This window comes from Octodon degus, unplaced genomic scaffold (assembly GCF_000260255.1).
Source record: "Octodon degus isolate 3935 unplaced genomic scaffold, OctDeg1.0 scaffold00028, whole genome shotgun sequence".
NCBI classification, from domain to species: domain Eukaryota; kingdom Metazoa; phylum Chordata; class Mammalia; order Rodentia; family Octodontidae; genus Octodon; species Octodon degus.
The window spans coordinates 5,791,330-5,800,681 of record NW_004524604.1 but is presented as its reverse complement, the minus strand read 5'-3'; the positions used below and the strand labels follow the sequence as shown (position 1 = coordinate 5,800,681).

The window sequence follows — 9,352 nt, the reverse complement described above, 5'->3', positions numbered from 1 at the left end:
CTTTCTGCAGTTGATTCTTTACTGTCAACGCTATTATTTCAGAGATATCTGGTGTGTGATTTCCAGTTTCCTCAGTGCTAATGTCTTCTGCATTTGTACTGGGTGGACTCGGGGCCTGAGACTGCATTTTGTTCCTTCTCTTTGTCATTTTGTATACCTATCTTCCGACCTTTTGTGTAGAGCTTAGATAGAGTTATTACCTTAGCACCAGGTCCGGATCTATGAAGTTCAGATTCCTCCAGGTGGGTGTTGTTTGGATCTGGCTGCTGTGCTCCACTTCTTTCTGCTGCAGGTGTTAGAGTTGAACCCTTTGTGTCTCTCTGGGAAGATGTTCTGCTCCTGAATCAGCTGGATGGTTCTTGCCTCTAGCCTCCTTGCAGGGAGTTCTGCCGAAGGGTTCCCTGCTGGGCCTGCAGCCTGGGTTAAATGAGGATCCGCTGGCCCCGGGCCTTCTCATTCACTCACCAGGCCTGCGCTCTGGGTCTGTTCATGATCCCGTGGCCCCAGGTCGTCTCACTCACTTGCTGGGCCTGTGCTCTGGGTCTGTTCAGGATCCCGCCGGGCCCTCGGTCATCTCACTCACTTGCCGGGCTTGTGCTCTGGATCTCGGTAATTTTTTTTTAAAGAGCAGAATATATTTAGTGGGGGAAAGAAAGCTGTTCTAGAGAGGGACAGAATTGGGACCTGAGCGGGTTGCCCCAGTAAAATGTTTTTAAATGTGCTCTTTTGCTCAATACTTGTGTAAGTTTTATAATTAAGTAGAGAAGTTTGACCATGTAATGTACATTTTTGTATGGAAAAAGTCTTTTAAGTAATTTTATCCTTATTCAAATGAAGCTGAGTAACATGTAAATAAACTTTAGTGTACACATCACATCAGAGACTCCTTTGTTGTGCTGGGTTCCTGTAGTATGAACAAATGGGTGTGGAAACCAATGGGCAGAAAGGGGGTTTGGGACGTTTCATCTCCTAACTGCATTCTTTAGTATTGAAGTTTGTTGCTCTCAAAAGGACACACCGTTCCTCAGGTGACACATCAAGAGTCTTAATCTACAGTGTTCTTTGTGGTTACTATCAGAAGAGTACAGGTAGCACGATTAAGGCTGGAAGGCCACACTCCCTCCATCCACCTGGATTTAGGCAACACTCTAGGCTGAAGCTTTCTTTGTATGTCCCAAGAAAAGCATAAATAAAGATAACAAAGTTCCAGGAAATCTTTAAAGCTACAGCCAGAGCACCCGTGTTAGATCTTGTGTGCTGATGTTCAGTAATCTTCTTGCCACTTGAAACTTGTTACAGGTTCATACATAGAGACTGACTCTCATGGCTGTGATTAAATCAGAGTGAGTTCTGGGACAGACACTGGTACTCAGGTGTCCCTGAGATGACTTAGCATCCTGCTAATCATTTCTGTCTGTCTCATCTAGAGATCTAATGTGAGACATCTGAGGTGGAGAATGTATCTTTTAAAATCAGAAAGCCTGATTTATCCTCATTCCTGCTGCTCCTCTGCTGTTCCAACACCAATTTTCTGTTGAGGCTACCCTGAGCACATCTTCCTGTTATCTTCAATAAATGTAGCCAGTTTTCTGTTTACCATTGGATGGACACTTGCAATTCTTTGCCATATGCAGAAACCTAGAATCTATCTCTTGGACTCATCACACAGTATTAATGGCATTTTAGACCCTTGTGTCCCAAGATCAACTGAGAAGAAACAATGTCACTATCATGACAAAGATACTGATCCTGCCCAGAAGAATAAGTAAGACTACTTTCACACAATGGAGGCGGGGGAGACCCAGTGCTGTGCTCAGGTGACCAGAGGCATCATAGCATTCCATTGTGACCATGAGGGGACAGTACAGGGCTACAGTCTGAAAGTGACACACTGGCCAGTCACTTGGATCCTCAGAGAGAAGGTTTGAGTCAGTCACCATGACCTGCTCAGGTGGGGGAAAGGTGGGGGAAACTTGTATTGGATCTTGGAGAAGGAAAAAGATGAGCATTTGTGGCCCTGAGGACACACAGTAATGACTCATCTTACTCTTTGAATTGCTTCTAGGAAGGGCAGCTCCTAAATCCTGAGTAGGACAGTGGACTTGTGTGCTGTGAAACATGACCCGTGGTGGTCCCAGCATGCACCTGTTCCTGCTGTCAGGGCCTGACCGACGCTTTCTCTAGGTGCTTCCCTTTGGTTCTGCCTGTGTGCTCGCATTGAGGCCACAGTTTCCCTGGGAAAGGGATCCATACCTATGAGACGCAGGACCTTTTAGGAGGCAGTTTAACTTGTGGTCTCCTGTGGATGTAGCTGGGTCTTTCTCAGAATTGCAATCTTACTGCACCCTCTTTTCCTCCCATTGATGTCAGACTGTATCCTGGTCTGAAAGCTTTCTCCTCCTCCCATCTCCTTCTCATTTTTCATCACAGTGCTGCTACCAACAAATCCCTTGTGAATCTAATTATACCTGTGTGCAGCTACTTCCCTCCAGTCACACAGAATTTAGATTTTCCTGAACCTGTCATCGGCTCCCACCTCTTGGATTATTGAAGAAGTGGCTCCCTCTGCTGGAATACTTACCACCTCTCATCCGTGTGTCAAATTCACCATTTCTTTTCAAGATAAAACTTCATTTTTCTTTTTTGCTTTGTAATTAGTATATTAAGAAGAAAATCTTCATTTTTTAAGTGGAGTCCAACAGATTATTTTTACGATTTCCTCACAAGCAAAGAGCCTTTCCTCAAATTTTTCATAGGTATCAGAGACCCTGGCACAATGGACAGTGAGTAATTCCCATTTTTAAAAATTGAACCACATCATAATCACATTGTATAAATAAATATGATAATTCAGCTTTCGTTGACCAAGATTATTTAATCAAAAGAATATATCCAAAAGAAAAGAAAGTGAATTTTTCTTATGTACTTGAACCCAGTGGAGAACATTCCATTTTCCAAGGCAGTAGTAACAATTTGTGTAGTATTTATAAGATTGCTGTTAAACATTCTCTTGATACCACCTCTCTGATGGTAGGCATAGAACCCTATAATTAGGCTGTCCTGTGAATTGAAGTTGGATATTCAGATGTTTTTATTTTGTTATTATAGGCAATAATATGATGAATATCCTTTAAAATTGTTTATTGGGCTTTGTATGAAGCTCAGAAGTAAAGAATATTTAGCAACCTTATGTAATTTTAATATCAACCTTTAAAAATCCTCCATTTGCTCAACAGAGTTGCTTATTATTATTATTATTATTATTATTATTATTAATTTTGGAGGGTTTTTTTGAGGCAAGGACCCACTGTCTAGTTTAGGCTAGCCTTGAACATACAGTTGACCCGCTTGCCTCAGCCTCCTGAGTGTTAGGGTTGCAGGTATACACCATCACACTGAGCTAACAGTGCTTATCATTAGATTGTGGAGTTTTCATGTAATCTGGTTCCTATTACTTCTGTAACTTAAAGTTCATTCTGTTAACTTTATTTTTTACTAATCCATATTTACAGCACACAATGGTCACATTCTTGGTTGGCACCCATGAATAACACAGCTTAATTCTTTTTTCATCTCTTTCTTCCCCCTCCCTCGCTCCAACTCTTGATTGATCCTCTTCCCTTTGGCAAAGGATCTATTGTTCTATTTCCTATAATCTATCTTTTTATTTTGTTCATATATATATATTTTTTTCATATAAGATAAACCATACGACATTTAAAATTTATGTCTCATTTATTTCACTTAACATTAAGGTCTCAAAGTGGATCCATTTTCTTACAAATAACTCATGTTGCACGTTCCAAGTCGGAAGAAAGGCTTGTGTGGGCCTTGGATGTGGGGCCATTTTCCTGTGAAGGAATTTCCCTAGATGGGTCCTCAGGTCCTGCCTCCGTATTGAGACCTTGGATCCCTGGTTCCTCGCCTGTCCCAGCTCCAGTTTTGGTGTGGGGAGGGCCCTTGTGACAGTTCTGCCTGTAGCGTGTCAGCAGTTCTTCAACAGTCATGGTAGCCTCTTCATGCAGCAATGCAGCCTCCTTATTGTCCACATCATCTTCATCAGCTACTTTATCTTTTTCATCCTCATCTTCTGTGGGTCTCCCTGCAATTTGGGTCTGTTCTTTCATGACTTCCTCAGTAGTAAGTTTGGCATCTATAGCCAAAAAGGCATCTTCTAAAGCCTTGTGTAGCTTGCCTTCCTTGTAAGCCTTCTGATCTTTGATGATATCAGGGAGATATTTGGCACAGTACAAGGCAACTTCCTCCTCTCCATGTCCATTGTAGACAGAAAACATGGCTGTCTCACTGTCCAGCTCAGGGATACAGTTCTGAGCATCCTCCATAGAGACGTGCCAGCCTTGCATGGCGGAGAAGCCGTAGGGCAGTGGGAGGCGCGGGGAGCCCACCCCGTCCCAGGAGCACTTCACCGTGTTGGGCTGGAAAGGCAGGCACCTATGGCGGCGGCTGGCCGGCAGCCTTAGAGGCAGATGAGCGCGGCCCGATCCGTGCCGGAGCCGAAGCCCGGGGGTTGCGCGTGGCAGGAACGGCCTGGCTGCTCGGCCGACGCCAGGTGCCGGTGAAAAGCGCGAGGCCGGCCAGGAGGCGGTAACGGTACCTCATTATTTATCTTTATACCTGCACATGTTTTTTTTTTTTTTTTTTTTTTTTTTTTTTTTTTTTGGGTATGAGATTTTGGTATTGGAATTCATCACAGCAGAAAGGTGGAAATTCACACACTGCAATAGTTTAGTTGTAACGAGCTGAGCACTGGGATAAGCCAGCCTTCTTCTAAACGCTGGGAGCAGATGCTAGATGCTAATTTTATTCCGTTATCACCTGTGCAGAAGATTAAGTTGTTACGCAGAACACGTAGCTCATATTTTTGGGCGTGAAACGGAATGGATTCTTGGGTGAGGAGCATGATAAACACGCAAGATACAGCTGGCCCAGTTTGTTGCAGGAGACATAAGGTTTTCTTTTTAGAGTGTAACAAAATTTTACCATTCCTATCGACAATATTTTAAATATCAGTGTGGAATATTATATTAATATTTGTACATCTCTTTGACTTGCATTTTTGTAGACCTTAAAAGAAGAGCTCTTCTATCTCATAAATCAGGGAATTTTAAATGTTGAAGAATTAATTATTCCTGGTCATTATAATTTCTGTTATATTTTTGCTGGTTTTTATTTGTTGCTTAAGCTATGGGCTTCTGATTTTTCTAAGAGGATAATGCTAATTTAAATCTTTAAATGATCCAGACACAGAATATTAATATCAATAAATCATTTAGGTTTGCCATTCTTGCTACAATAACAAAAATAAATTAATATTATGATTAATGCATTCCCTATATTACTTTTTATCAAAATGCCTTTTAGTTAGTTTACTTGATTGTGTGTTTGTTTAGTATGTTTTTCATTACTATTCCATTTCATTGGGTGCATGTATAAAGATAAATTTATATCTTAGCTCTCAAAACTAACCTGGGCACAATGGCAAGTAAGAATAAATAAATCTCTAAATTCTGTGAAATTTAAGCATTATTTATAGGACATTCAATTTAAACTTACATGTCAGTATTGATAAAGATCTGTCTCTGTCTTTTTGACTCTATATTGTAGCTTCAAATGTACATGGATGACAAGGAAGATTAATCAACATTGTTGTGTTGGTAGATCTTCATTCAAGAGAAATAAACATCTCTATTTGTGAAGATGGTATTCATCCTTCATAGAGTCAGCAAATATTTATTAAAAACCTGTGATATTCTAAGTATTGGGCTGGTAACTGACAATACAAGAAATAAAGTCTTAGCTACTTATGAAGCTATTTGATGAAGACAACAAAAGAATGAATTCCAGCAGCAACAGGTGCTATAAAAATATTAGCAATTATACAGCGAGTGACTAGGATACTTCTGATGGGCTGCCAGAGAACAGTGCTTGAGAAAATAACATTATTTTCCCAATCAGATTTCATTGATATATTTTAAATACATAATGACCACATTGATCATAGAGAATTTGTACCTGTACACTATATGACTTTCTTTTTTTCCCCATTCCCCTACACTATCTTCCACCTCTCCTCCCTTCCCCACTTACAAAAGTTTTGTTTTCATTTTCCCTTTTCTTTAACTTCTCCCTTCTTTCCTTCCCCCTCCCCCTTCCACTCTCATCTCTATTTAAACATTTTCTTCTTATTTCACAATATATATTTTGATCCTTACTTAAGTTTTCAGTTTCTCATACCTGAAAAACAACATAATATTTACACGTGTCAAATTTATTTTCGTTAAGAGCATAGTCTCAAGTTGCATTCATTTACCTATTAATGTTTCAAGCTTATTCTTCCTTATGGCAGAGTAGTAATCTACTGTATAAAACAACTACATCTTTATGTGTTTAATCAATTGATGGGCATTTAGGTGGTTTCCAAGATTTGGCTATTACAAACTGTCCTACTATAAACATGAGTGCACATGTATCACTGTGGTTTGACGTTTTTAATTCTAATGGGAAGATATTCAGAAGGTGGATAGCTGGGTCAAATGGAATCCCCAATCTTAGCCTTTTGAGGAATCTCTGCACTTATTTCCAGGGTGGTTGCACCAGGCTAAACTCCAACCAACAGTGGAGAAGGGGTTCTCTTTCCTCATAGCCCTGCCAGCATTTGTCATTGGTTGATTTATTGATAATAACCAATCTTTTGTGGTGAGATGGAATCTCATGTTGTTTTAATTTGTATCTCTCAAAAAACCAGTGATACTGAACTTTTTTTTCTCACATATTTAAAAAATAGCAGTTTGTAGAAGCCCAGGACAGCAGTGTTGTGGTTGGGGTAAGGAGTGGGTGGCACAAAAGCAGGCTAGAGAGAAGGCAAGGGTATATCATGAAGGCACTCCAGGCAATGGCAAGAAATTTGTCTTTTACTCTTTAAGCCTTATTTTTATTGGAAGTCAAATGGGAGACATGAATGTGGGGAGTATGAATAATTTAGACATTCATTTTTTCTGCATCACTAGAGGAAAACAGTAAGTAGCATGGTCAGAAATGGGGATCATCATACCTAGGCCATTAGGCTTCTCTAGAGGAAAAGAATCTATGTATGTATGTATGCATGTATTTATGTATCTGTCTATCTATTTATCTATCTATATTTATCTATCTATATTTATCACTATCTGTCTGTCTTATTATGGAAGGGGTAGAGAGTCGAGGCATCCAGTAACTGCTCAGCACCAAAAGAGGGAAGCCACAGAAGAAGAGTGAGAGAGAATGGAGCTCCAGTCCCAGGTCAAAGGCCTGAAAGATCTTGATAGAGTTGAATGTGACTACTTTGGAAGGCTTAAGAAACTGGAGCATGATCTTCAAGGGTGATTGTGAACACTGGAGCTCTTCTTTTGTAGAGGAGAACATTTCCTTTTTTGCTCCTTTTTTTTTCATTCCATCCAGGTTATAAACCTATGGGCTGTTGCCACCCATATCTTGGGTGGGGCTTCTTCCTTCGGTTTTCTGGTTTTCATGTCATTTATCTACACACTCTGCCCCCTGAACTGTGCTTTACTAATCTGCTAGGTGTTTCTTAATCAATTCAAGTTGACATGTCAAGGCTGACAGTCACAATACTTCTTTATATACTGTACCTGAAAATTTGAAAATGTTGATTCAGTAGGCATTTGTAGCTACTTGGCAGTGTGTTAGGTTTATGCTAAACACACTCACATGGAGTTGATGAATGTCTGCACCTGTTAATGTGGCTCTGGTACCTTCATAATTTTTCCATCATCTTAATTACCCTGTCCTTCTTGAGAGTTTTTATTCCCCTGTATCCCATCTACATCAGAGAGCGTTTCACTTGTTAATGATTTCTCCCTTTAAATCTTCCATCAAAAGTCTGTTGTGCAAATTAAATCTCATTCAGAATAGGTGAGGGTGAAAATGGGAAAATGCAATACATAATGTAAAATAATAAGGCATGTCAAAGAAAAACAGTAAAGTGATAACAGAATTTATTCAAGAGCAATTGTCAAGGGAAAAGAGACACAAGTATAGAACTAGATTCTATTCTGAATACAACAAGGACAAGTGGGAATTTACAGTCTAGGTGAAGGGTGGGGTTATTGGTTAAAGAATTACGAAGAGAAAATATTGGGGTAAGAGAGTGTAGGCTAACACAACTTGTCAGATTCTTGCTGAAGCAGACTAAGCTGGTCAGATATTACCTCGGAGACACTGCGTGTGTATGTGTGTGTGTGAGGGGGAATGAATCAGATCACATTAAGGCAATCAGGAGTAGAGCGTGGGAGATTCACTGTGGACTGACTTAACAGGATTCTCTTTGTTGCAGCTGGGTAATCAAAGCTCGACAAGGACAGACACTGAAGCTCAAGGTCAAAGTCTATAGAGAATTGAATTGGTGGAGCCTGACTAATATTTGGCTAAGGAGAGAGTATTTGTTAATTAGGAAGAAAAACTTGTACAATTATTGCCACACCTTTATTGCTAATATAAATAGGCAGGACTAATCTCATGCAAAGGGCAGTGCCCAGAGCATACAGTGATTTTTTTTTTTTTACTAAGAAATAATACCATTAAGTGAATATTAAAGGAAGTGTTTAAAACAGAGGTGATATATTATAGGAAATCCACATGCATTTTTGAAGAATGTTCAAAGAGAGAAATAATTAAACCAGTTTTGCTTTCAACACATTGATGACATAGGAAGCAGTAGATATTCATATAAATATTTTCAGCACTCTTAATGGCTCCACTGTATTCTAAGAAGATGAATTTTGATGCTTGCTGCATTTACAACCCTTATCCAACTCTACTCATAATCTTCATTTCCAAATACAAAGCAAATGTGAAAAGATAAGGCAAAATAACTTCAGCCTGTGCCTTCTGACTGCCTCCAGGCACAAGGTTATAAGCCTGCACCAGCAGCAGTCAGTGCTCAGGTGGTCTATTACTTTTGTCAGCTTGGCTTCACATGAAAGAATGATTGGAATCAGTCACATTCTTAGTTAGGTGAACTAAAAAGAAAACCAAGTAGCTCGTAGTGGATTAGCTTTTTAAAAAAATTCTACTATTTTTTAAATGAAAAAATAGTAGAAAGACACATTAGAAATGATGCAGAATTTCACTAAACAATTATAGGCGTTAAACAATGGTTGTTATGTTGCATATTTGTGTCTTCAAAGTAGTTGTTCAGATTAGCAGATATAAGCATGCAAAATAGGTTAAAAATTTAAAAGGAGAGAGAAAATATTTAAGCATGAGCTGCTTTTCTACAGACCTGCAGAAATCAGTAATACTTATCCAAGTTCTCTCTCTCTCTCTCTCTCTC

General features: G+C 39.6%; 1 pseudogene across 1 annotated transcript; it reads right to left on the bottom strand.

Annotated features, from left to right (window-relative positions):
• Positions 1-3,788: 3,788 nt before the first annotated feature.
• LOC101571710 lies at positions 3,789-4,420 on the bottom strand (annotated as a pseudogene). The gene has a single exon (XR_001117052.2). The product of XR_001117052.2 is annotated as a protein phosphatase 1G pseudogene (transcript).
• Positions 4,421-9,352: the final 4,932 nt, after the last annotated feature.